Source organism: Larus michahellis, chromosome 1 (genome assembly GCF_964199755.1).
Source record: "Larus michahellis chromosome 1, bLarMic1.1, whole genome shotgun sequence".
Taxonomy (NCBI): domain Eukaryota; kingdom Metazoa; phylum Chordata; class Aves; order Charadriiformes; family Laridae; genus Larus; species Larus michahellis.
In genome coordinates this window covers 103,737,234-103,749,810 of record NC_133896.1, presented here as the reverse complement: position 1 = coordinate 103,749,810, position 12,577 = coordinate 103,737,234, and the positions used below count along the sequence as shown (strand labels likewise).

General features: G+C 38.7%; 1 long non-coding RNA gene across 1 annotated transcript in view; it reads right to left on the bottom strand.

The window, feature by feature from the left end:
• The window catches only part of LOC141737850 (uncharacterized), a 49,053-nt gene extending 39,628 nt beyond the window's left edge, over positions 1 to 9,425 (bottom strand). The window contains exon 1 of the long non-coding RNA XR_012585248.1: positions 9,210 to 9,425. This is a non-coding gene — a long non-coding RNA (uncharacterized LOC141737850). The remainder of the gene's footprint in view (positions 1 to 9,209) is intronic.
• Positions 9,426 to 12,577: the final 3,152 nt, after the last annotated feature.

Sequence of the window (12,577 nt, the reverse complement as noted above, 5' to 3'; positions counted from 1 at the left end):
TACCTGTTTCTTATAAAACTTTGGTCATAGTTCCCAAACCTTTATCAATAGGAACTATAACATGAAGTGACTACAATCACGCAGAACTCCTACATATGCAATTTAATTTGTCATGTGCTTTGCATTAATAGACCACTGCGCTATAGGAACATTTTAAGCAAAATTAAAGCACAACTATTTTAAGCATTTAGATAAAATTGCTTGCCAACGCTTGAAAAATAAGTTAATCTATATGAGTTTTCAAGAGCACTAATTTTATGATATAATTCCTTAGGAAAACCAAAATTAGTCTATGGTAGCAAGACACACTACTCTCACACATGGTGATGACAGGTAGTATAATATTGACTTCTGGCCTTCGGTAACATCTTTTAGCACCATATAAATACATATACAAAGTATTTTAGTATATAAAAATATTTTTTACACTTGTATGACTTCTACAATTTAAAAAAAACCCACTTAATATAATTTCTCTTTTTTATGTCAAAGTCTTAACAAAATACTAAGAATACCAAAAAATTTGTCTGCAGTCTTTCACAAAGAAAACAGGAACATTTCTACAATGTTCAGTGGAAGCATTTTCAATGGAAACTTGCTTTTTGTGAAACATTCTTAATGCAAAAAATTAATTTTCCAGCCAGCTATATATGGTAATTGCAACATTAAAGCAGGAGTCATTCCAGACACAAAGAACATGCAGACACAAACAGCATATTTGTATCAGTCAGTGGACCACATTCAGCTGTGGTGTAAGCAAGAACTTGTTAATTTTACTGAAAAAGACACCAGAAGATAGCAGCAAAACAAAGAGACAAGTAAATGAGAACACAGAAGGACATGGCAGATTGCCAACATGAGATGGAGTGTAAATTCAAGTTTACATAAGGGTAAAAAAAAAAAAAAGAGCGAAGATCAAAAGGAAAAATTCCGCATGCTGTCTTAAAGGTGAGGTCCTGAAAAGTAATCCTCGTTTTAATAATAATAATAGTAATATTAATAATTTTACTCTAGGAAGTACAAAAACAGCTATTAAGAAGGCCTGGGTGGAAAAGGGGAACATTTAACCTATTTCCTGATTTAGAACGTAGTAAATCAAACAATAAAGCAATCGGAATAATTTCACTCTTCTTTTCAGACTTGTGTCTATACAATGATTATAAAGACACTGGGCCAAATACATCTCCAGTGTTAGCGGGCATAATCCCCATTATCTCCAGTTCAAATTATACTGACTTATGTCATGAATTACTTTGATCCTGAAATTGCTATCAGTCATATGTACAACCATCCTACACAAACAGTTAGGTAACAGAGCTATTTAAAATATTCAGAGAGCAAGTTTGCTCCCATTTAAATTTGTTCAAACATGTAGATTTTAAGGTTAACATTTTACTACAAGCTCTAATTTACTCTGCAAACACATCATTCATCGTCTCTCAGTATTGTCACGTATCCTCAAACAATACAAATTCAAATTTGGCTTTTAGATTTTTCTTACCATCAACCCCTGCAACTATTGCCTATGATCAGGATTATGAAGATGAATTCTTTTTGGCTCACATTTCTCCAGCGGTGATATAAAGTCTGCAATACAATTTTAGTTGCCGTTTTTGGATGCTATATAGTCCATGTCAACTCATTCTTCCAGAACTGCACCACATGGATAATGCTAAAAGAGTATGAAGCACTCAAAATTTTATCTTTGAAATAAGCACTCATCATCTGTTCAATACTACACAGAAGTTAAGACTGGTCCTATCAAATACTGCTGGTGCATGATGAAAATGATAAATGGTAATGACACAAGATAGCAGTTTGGAGTGGTTGTACTAGTGATGCATCCAAACTCTGGGAGGCTTGCAGTGCTATCAAAATGACTCGGGTACCAATCTGCCGGTATAGTAACAATTAGCAGGGAAGCATAAAAGCTCTTAATGACTTAAATCACTTAAAATAATTTCAGTAAAAGAACATACGTGAGGGGTTTAGCATCTTCATCTACTTGTGCAGAAAAATAAGAACTTGATGCCGTCATATAAAATAAGAGCAGCTATATACCAATGCTATCAGATGACTAGCTGATCCTAATAAGTTTTAATAGAGTATAGTTGCAGAAATTAAAGAAGTAGCAGAAAGTAAATGACACAAAGTGTTCATGCAAATGCTTCTAGACTTTGGGGTCAGTTGGACTTAAGACCACTCACAAGGTTTGTTAGGCCAGCAAAGGCGTCCCAAAAGGAGGAATAAGAGCAGTCTAGAGGCAGTAATCTTGTATTTCAACCGAGTGGGTTCTGCAAGAGGAAATCTGACCATATTCTTGCATTACTGTAGAGACCTTAGGCCAATACAGTTTACTTTGTCTCCCAAACTGGAATATACTGCATCAGCGTAAACACTTATATTTTAATGTATTTCTACGTGTATTGCCAGGGGAACTCATCTTTCCCATAGCCACAAAAATAAAGTGAGGAGGTTTTGACAGTTGATTCTTACAGCACTGAAGGGGGAAAAAAAAACCAAAACAAACAAACAAACAAACAAAGTTGATGGATATCAAGTAAGTATTTGTCTGTCATCATTTCATAGCCCCAGAAAACTAACATGGGAATGAAGAGGAAACATAAGTAATAAAATGCAGTTAGACACAGAGAGCAGTTTGCACATAAAGAACTCAATACCATTCATTATCTTCCTCCACATTCACTGTCCTAAGCATAAATATCTATGTTTTCTTAACTCCTAATGCTGAAGATGAAAATATTGGAATCCTTTTTGTAATGACACTTACAAAGTCAAGAATCCTGTGCATGGAGCACCTTCTTTGCAAAACATCATGATCCTGCAGGACCCCATTGTCCAAGACAACCTGAATAACATTACTTCCACTTTCACATAAAACGCACACATGAAATCTATGCTTATTTGTTATGGGATGCTGGTGAGGTGATGATAAGGAAAGAAAAGGATTCTTACATATTTATAAGGACCAAACAATTAGCAAATCTCCAATACCAGATCCTGCAAAACCAAATGGGGAGAAAAAGAAAATAAATCACATAATCATATACCAGATAATAATCTCGTGAGGGAAAATTACTAAAATTCCAAAAAGAATCAATGTACCTGTAATTAACAAAATGACAGCTCTAACAAATGTTCTCTCTTCTAAGATTAGTGCACAAGGCTAGAAGGGATCTACCAGATCAGTCTGGTCTCCCAAATTCACAAGCCTTTAGACAGTAGAGCTTTAGTCCAGGAGGACAGACAGAGCATCTGTTCCATGCACCCTCACACATGCGTCACACTTCACTGCCCTCTATCAGTTTAAGGCCTCCAGGACTACCTAGGGGAAACAGAGAAACACTGGAGGAGATCAAGGGTTCCACCAGTGTACTAGCCACCTTCGACAGCAGGGGCAAGAGTTAGTAGGTAAGAATCTGTGGGTCGCTTCTGGAAGCAGACTATGCCCTGGGGAAGGTCCCTTACAGCTGATGTCTGCAGAAATCAGAGCTACGCAAGTTACAGCTCCAGTAGATATCAAACCCATTACGTTTTTTTTTTTAACTGTCAGTTTGAAAAAACTTTAACAACCGTTTGTGTAAATAGTTAATCATTCCTATTTATTTCTGGGAAATATATTTATAAATTAAGCTTCAATATAAACACTTGCAATGAATGCCCAAATACTGGTGTGTACAGGGAATTTTTATCATTGCACTTCCAAACACACTGATCTGAAAAAAGCATTCAGTCATACACCATGCTCATAATCTCCACATGCCAAATTGCAACAGCAGAGCTACCCTGGCTGAAGTTCACAGTAAACTGTAATTGAAAGAAAAAAAAATATCTATACTATCCAAAAAGGTTTTGTTTGAAAAGGCTCTAGGTTTGGGTGTTTTGTAGATGGACAATAGCAAGACAGAAAAAAGTCACCACTCGGTGTCATAAGTAGTTTTGTTGGAACACAGAGAGGAAGCAAAGGAAGACTGCTTTTTCTGATGGCAGTTTTGATTTAATGTGTGCCTGAATTACAACATCAAGTACCAGTAACGTGACATCTGTCACACTTTCAACTCAAAATCAGTTTTAGAAATATTTGAACAAATGACGGTGAAATGTTCTCATTTACTTCTTAACTTCAAGTTCTACAGCATGAATAGTAAATACAGGGATGTAGACTAAAAACATGAAATATACCTTCCAAAATTGACTGCAAAATCCAATATGATATGCTTTCCGAAAGAAAAAGAAAAAAATAATTGCGTAAGCCGCCTTTGTAAAAAGGCTTTTCCCTACATTATGAGACGTATATCTTCAAGAAATTTGTGAAATTAAGAGCTTTTGATGGCTGTCAAAGGAGAAATAATAAATTAGTCAGGTTAGGTGCTAACATGCACACATAAATTTGTCAGTTGTCTCAACTTCTTTGGTCTGTTTTAGTAAATTATCCCTTCAGGATCATTTGCAAACATCTCTGACAAGTAGTACAGATTCTCTTTTCTTTAATTTCTTACACATAATTGCTAGTAACTTACTGTTCAGGTGCCCCTTTGCCAGAACACAAAAGCGTCAAAGAGAGAATCACATCTTGTTATAGCAAGTTTGAAATTCATTTATATAAACCCAAGTGCTTATAGAAATGCTTAGGCTTCTCAATTACACAACTAAGATACGTAAGGAAATATAACTTACAATAGAAGCATGGAAATGGGATGGTACCTGGGGAGGTGGCTGCTTGGCGGATACTGGGGCATCCGGGTCCTTTCCTGAGTCTCACGGAGGCCCCTGGGTCTGAGGGATTTCAGGCTAAGCAGGCAGCTGGGAGTCCAAGCTTTAGCAATCAGCTTGCAAATGCCATTTGTTTCACACTTAATATATCTTATATTAAGACATCCTCTCCCCCACACCCACCAACCATTTAGCATATTCCTTTTTTCAGTCAGATTTGGATTTGATATTTTGAAAAAAAGGTGACATTTTCTATGAAGCGTGGCAACTCCTGTTCCCACAAAGCCCAAGCGTAGCTTAGCCCCCACCACCACTTCCCGTTTGAAGGTTGGAAAAAGCCAATGTTTTGTTTTGCTTTCCACCCAGCTTACAGTCGCACGAAATGGGGTCAGTAGTGAGTTTGTTCCTTTTAGGTTAGAAGAGTAGGCAGAACGGCCCTGGATCCTGCAGAGCAGTCAAGACCTCCCTTTGAACACAAAGGCTAGCTGTCTCTGGAATCGCTGCTTAACGCCAAGTTAAGCAGCGTTTAAATACCTTGAGGGACTGATATGTTTAGCATCTTGAAATCCAAGCCCTCTTTAAGAAAAAGGTATTCTTATCTAGTCTTTATATACACGTTATCTGGGGAAAGGTCAGCTGTGCACCCCTCTCTCCCTTAACAAGCAGCACTATCTCAGTTGGATACTCATCTCAGAGATGTCTGAAGACAAAATGACATGAGGAAAATATTACAACATAAAATGGAAATGGATACAAATAGTGATATCCTTACATAAAAATATGCCTATAGAGAAAGACTAAAAACCTATAGCCTTGATTTTGGAATAAATTCCAAGTAGGTTAATCTTCACCTTTCAAATTTCAAGAATTATATTGCTGGAAAATTACTTCTAATAAAAATGTATAATCCAACTAATTAATACCGTTACTCATAAATTCTCACAGAACTCACTCAGCAATGAAAGTGTTGTAAACGTAGGGTGAACAGTCTTTCTATAATTCATATCTGACAAAGAGGGCTAAAATATTTTAAGTGAGAATTTTAACTAAGGGACTATTACACAGTTTATATTAAAACATGTGTAAAAAAAAAAAAGTATTTCCACTAGAATATTCTCATAATCAGAGTGTAAATTTTTGTAATATGTTTATTCGCAGGAGGAAAACACAAAACGCAGGCAGGAAATCCCACATACAAGCGAAAAATGCATATTTAACAGAGGAATTTTGAATCCTAAAATTCCAACCAAATCTGATACTATCACATATTGTTCAAGAGCCCACTCTTTTTTTGGTTGGCTTTTTTTTTTTTTTTTTTTTTTTAAGGAGCTGTATGTAAAATCCAAAGCCATACATAAAATCCAAAGTAGAAAATTAGCAGATGTGGGACTACTCAAATCCTCTAGCACTGAAGCTTGTTAAACATTTGCTGTTGACATATCAAGCACATATTCATGAAAGCTGAAATGAAGCATGTCTTGGACTACTCAGATTAGGCTTTTTTTGTTGTGTTTTTTTTTTTTTTTAGTTTGCATTTGAAGCCCTGTTTGAAATGGAGCCGGAGGAAGGACATGTCTTTGTACAACCTTCACTAAAGAAATATCCACATCAGAGACAAAATTGTAATTGAACTTCTTTCTGGTAATCTATACAGAGGCAGAGGTCTAAAGGAAAACATAGATCAAATGACTTAGAAGTGGAAAATAACTACAGAAAAAAACAAAATCAAAAGCGACTACAAAGTTAGGTGAACAGAGAAGTGTAATAAAAATCTTCTATGAATATATGCTTTATGGATAAAATAATGACCTAGAGTATCCAATATTAATGCTTGAATACTTTTATTATTATTTTTTAATAAGATTAAGATTACACAGTGTTTTCCTAGGTCATCCACCCTTCTCTGCTCTCATGTGCAGGATGTTGTATGGATTAAAATACTAACTAACTGCCACGTACAGCAAAAATGTTCTCGAGTTTTCTCTATTTGAAATGCCGCACAAGAAGGTGGTTTCTTATATAAAATCATATCCTATTGATCGGGTTTAGAGCCACAGCACCTTGAAATTTCTGTGGAAAGCATATTCTAGAAAAAATTACATTTTAATGTGCAGTTGAATACATTATGATAAGGAAAAAACCATACCCAACTCTAACTTTTTGACTCAGGAAACAGGCTAACCTGATCCCACACTCTATCACCTCTAAGCAGAAGTACCACCAGATCCCTGCATTAGAGGTAACCATACAAACCTTCTTTTGACATCTTTGATGAAAGCCCTTAGGTCAACCTGCCAATTAATCTCAGCCTTGTAACCAAACAGGCATGAAAAGATATACGGGGGCACCTCCTGGTGGGCAGTGAACTCCCTTCAAGACGTAGGTTGGCTTAGCAAAAAAATTTAATTTTGAGAGGAGTGGAGGCAGGTGGCAATGGGTCAGGGTCTATCCTTACATTCAGGTGAGCTGGTGATACAGGACAAGCAGGAGGAAGGAGAAGAGCAGTAGACATCACTCCACCCTGTCAAATACAGCCCATGGTTCACCGAGATGAGCCTAATTTTAGGCTTAAAGTCTAACTCTCCAGCACGTTTATTGACTTCTTAAGAGCCCAAATGGCTGGCCAGCAGTGAACGATGTGTCCCCAAACAAGCTTGAGCACCTCTGCGTCAGAATTCTGCTCTCCAGAGAGACGTCTTGCTGCAGCTGTTGAGAGCACTAGGGCCCGCAGCCAGCTATTACTCCTATTAATGACATTTTTAGAGGGTGAAGACCTCATTGAATCCATTGATGTTGACCCATGGGGCTACATCTTCTCTGTGCTGCTCAGTGAATTAGGCAGGCAACTGCTATTAATGAAAATAGGAGATCTGTATATCCAGTTCCTAGCTCACAGGGCCGTTAACATACCCCATAATTTGAGAGAATTATGTCTTAAAGGCTATACTGCGATAGAGAAATCATTCACAATGAAACAATGTTTAAGTGGTGGAAAAATCTTGGTTCTAATGTTAAATGAATTTCTCTTACACAGACTTTCAAACAAGTATTACAGGATGAAAATTTCACACTTCAGAATACCTAATTTAAAATAACAGCCTATATCTTAGGAACTCTGAATTACTGAAATGACTAGGCCCATTTCTGTGAAGCGTCTGTCCCAATTCATTTTGTCAGGGATGTGCTGCCCTGCTTAATCAAAACAAAACATAAGACATCCACATTTACTCTTTTTTAGTGAATATAATGATTATGAGTGGAATTTTTATGCTGCTTTTTGCAAGAAGAGGTGGGTGCCCATAAAAATACAAGTGACCTACCACCAATGCCATTATTTTAATTGACATCTGTGAGCATATTTTCTTAGGTTGCATCAAGACAGACGAGGGCCCTTTGTGCCCTTCTGACAGTGATGGCAATCATTAAAGATTTACCAGGGTCATTAAAGTGAGAAATAGCAGTAATGCAGAGCTGAGTATCACCATCCCATGTGGATTCAACTGAAGTGCAAAGAAAGCCAGCACAGAATTAGCCAAGATCCTGCACTGACACCTTAACCTCATCGTAAAGAAAAAAAAAAAGGAAAAAAAAAAAAATCATCGACTTGTCTAAAACACATTAGAGTAGCACATTTCACTTACATGGGAGGTATTGCCAGCAAAGGACATAAGGCTCCCCTTCGCATTAAAGCTCTACTTGTGCTTTCACGTGGTACCAGCTACGACAAGAGCTGCCGGGGGGACCCAGGGTCACTGCGTAAGTACCAGCCCAGGAAATGTTTCTGTTGGATTCTCCTGGGACACTGCAGCAAATGCTGTAGGAGGTGGCTCATGGGCCACCCTCCCCCTCACAGGGCTTCATCCCCCGGCGCTGAGCCGGGGCATGCAAAGGGAGACCTTGAGGTGGAACCGCCAGGGAAGCCCCAGGGACTGGGGGCAGCAATTCGTTCTTGCCCTTCCAGGGATCCTTGTTGAGAAACCAGCACAGTCCTGGCAGCACACCAGTTTTAAAAGGAAAGAGCAATTACTATGAGGCAGTAGGTTATGACCTTACAGCCCAACCAAACCTGGTACATCTTTTCCACAGCATCTGTCTTCCTTCTAATGCTCTTCTTATCTGAGCGTGAACCAGATTTCTGCTTCATTATTGGATTTGAACTTAAATAGCAACATTACACTGTATCTTTGAAATACAGACCCTATGGAGGCACTGCAACTATTTTTAGCAAAGACCAAAAGACACTAAGAGGCAAAGAAACAAACATCTGCAGGTGTAATGAGGTTTAACATGCTTAACTACAAGCCTGATGACTCATAAGACACGCACCTTGCCAGAGCAGCTGTATGCAAATTATTCTAAAGGTAAAAAAGGAAACTATTTTTTAAATCATTATCACACGTGTGTTCAATTATTATAATACCTTGTGAATTGACATCACAAAAATCCTCGGAGAAAAGGTACGGGGGGTTTCTAACCTTGCTTTGATTATCCTGTTCATTATATCAAATGGAACAGGAAAGCGATCTCCTACGGGAATCAGTCACCGCTCTTGTTTTCAACCACCTCCTTTGAATTTCCCGAGTAGCTCAGATTAAAGATAGACCTTCTCTTCCATCTGATGTGGTGCCTCGCTGCGGAGCTGTGAGAAGGAGCAGGCAGCACAAAGCCCTTTGTCTGCCAGGGCTGCGCTGAACCAGCCGGCCCGTGTCCCACGTACACTGCCAGGCTTGGCGGTGGTGGAAAAAATGCTTCTTGTCGGTCACCTGAAAAATGAAACAACTGACAGCACCGGGCACAGGAAGGGAGGACAAAAATAATCATACGTTAAAAATAAACACTGTGAAGATCACTCTGGGCATGCAAACACACAGACACACGCATATATTCATCAGAAAGCATCCCATAGCTGTGATGCACAATGGTTGTGAACACTCCACTTCAACTGACCACATGTGAGTACTCTCTCTACCGCATAATGGATGCTGGTTTCGTGGAAGCCATGGGACTCTGATGCTAAAGTCCCTTTCGCGATGACTTTTGCCAGTCTTGCATATCCCAGTGAAAAAAACCACAATACTTCATGCTCCTATCAACTCACACGGTATATTGGTCCTTCAGAGTCAGACATAATTATCGCGTGATGCACAACAGTGAACATGTTTTAAACATATGTTTTACATGGCGCAATCAATCATGATGCAACTAATAACGCTAATAGTTGGTATACAGTAACAATACACCCTCAAGCTTGTGCAGTGGTGAGATAATGTGTTTCCCAGGTCACTGGAGGCACTAATTTCACCTTCTGTCTCATGATACTTCCAAGGAGTGTGTTATCTCAGGGTAACACATGTCTGCTGGTACCTGACTGTTTAATTATGGTACACAAAATTCCAAATCAGAATAATTGTCATCTCAAGGTACTGCTGTGCGCTGCAGGGCCCTCCTGATGTAAGTGAACGAATGCAAGTTATGCAGCAAATAAAATGACCTTGGTAGAGGTTTTTTCCCTAAATCAATGGCTTCTCACAGCTTTAAAGCACAATCTGAAGAAGAAAAAAATACAAATGCTGTAATTACATTTTCAGCTGAAAAATTCACAATGATTTGCAATTTGTTTTTAATATGGAATTTGTCTAAACAAAAGGCGTCTTGTGGGGTATACACAAATTAGGATCTCCCAAAATATTTTCCTGAGGCCATTTCTTGGTGGTTTTGGTCTTCTTTAGTGACAGCTTTCCACTTTATATAAACAAAAACACACGCACAAACTCTTTGGGGCTAGGCTTTTACATGTGAGGTGGATGGGTTACAGGGTCAGTCTCCAATCCAATGAAATAGTTATATGAGGTGGAGCAGCAGCAGCAGGAGTGGGAGCAGGTGGAAGCACCGAGCAACGGGTACTAAGCCTGGGATATGGGAGACCCAATCCTGATTCTTCAGCAAGGCCAGCACACACAGGCACAAGTTTGCACCTGAATCTGCTCTCTGTGGCTTGAATAACTGAAATACCGAGCACCTGTGGCACAGGTCTTGCCATATACAGGTAACTGGTTTTACTTTTCTTTCAGGAGAAACCTGATCTCTGAGTTGAGATGCACTTCCTCATACAACTCAGACCCATAACCAGAACCGTTCCTACAAGCAATGGGATTTCTGACCAGTTGCCGTTTTCTGTCACTCCGTATCCCTAAACAAGAAGTAAAGACCGATCTCTTAAATATCCACAGGCCTCCAAGAAACTTAGAAAAAAATTCAGTCATGTCTAATTTTCATTGCTGATTTTAAACACTCAAATATTGTGATGCTAGAAACACTTAAGTATCCAGGCACATTTACTTACTATAAATGAGGAACTTTGGGGCAAATAAGGAACTTCATGGAAACATATGATTTCATATAATCTCTGTGCTGTTCTGAACTACAGCTGCACCATCAGTTCTATTCTGACCCCTAGAGCAATTGGTCATGACTTGTCGTGGGATGAAAATCCATCACTCGAATTGCTTGATATTTGGGATGGCAATCTATCACCCAAACTATTTGATACACTGCATATCAGACAATATCCTACCATGAATCACTAACAAGAAGATATGGAATAATACAAAAAAATAGGGCCCTAAAGGATCAATATAGGTGATTTAGTGCAGCCCCCAACCCTACAGCAGGATCATTAATATCTGACCCAATCGTGAGAGATATTTGTGCATTCTTTTACATAATCACAACTGCCTTAGCATAAATGGTATGATGAGGACCCGAGGCACAGTGGCCGTAATGACTAGGTAAAGGACTAAAAGGTTAAGAAAATGGCAACAATACCAATTAGCTCTTAGAAAGTAATAGTCACAACTTTTTTCTTTTTTTTTTTTTTCCTCCTGGAATCAGGTTATCTTCTAGAGGCTTGAGTCACTTGAATCCTTCTAACGGAATATTTATGAGTACATGCAACTAGAATTCTGATTTTGCTCCTACTTGGACAGTATCTTTCAAGACACCTAAAGCAGTCAGGACTTCTCTAAAAATTGCTTTTTTATTTAATCATTCCCTTTTTATTTTTTTTATATTTATATGTAACTAAAAGTAGTTTACGAGTTCTACAAACTGGAATTTACTTTGGGCTCTATCTACTTTAAAAAGTAAATCGGCATAAAAGGGAAAGATTTTCTTGTGGAAACAAATATTTCTGAGGTCCTCACATCTATGTTTCAGGCATTTTGGGGGTTTTGCTTTGGCCTACGGTCAGTCTAATCGCCTGACTGAACATCCCCACTGGGCACATAGCTCAGAGATGGCTCAAAACCAGCTGTTGGTTCAGACACATTCTCTCCAGCAAACAACCGGAGCAGTCTGGTTTCCCTTTAAGTTAATCTATTTCACATGCACTGAAATTGCACAGTGAACCATCATGGGATGTACAGGGATGGTCAATGCGTGAACTGGGTACCCCTGTTCACACTAAGAGCTGCACTGCTCCTCCATCCCCAAAGGCAGGCGTGCCTTCACCCCCGTATTTGCCACCAGCAGTCTCTCTGGCACGCTGGGGAACAAGTAGAAAAATGCTGCAGTATCAAGTGTCACCATGAATGTGATCAACGGTTGTTCGGTATTTTGTGATAGACTCCTTCAGGAATTACCTACTCGGGAAATTGTCCACTTACAGGTAAGTGAGAAACTGTTTGTAGAAGCACTCTCCCACACACAAACAAAATAAAAAAAAAAAAAAAAAACCACACACAACCACATTATTCTTTGGATGGATTTTTCAGCTCTAAAAGGTGTTGCCACAACTTTTACCCACCTGTGATTTTTCAGTGTCACTTTCCATTATACTCCTTCT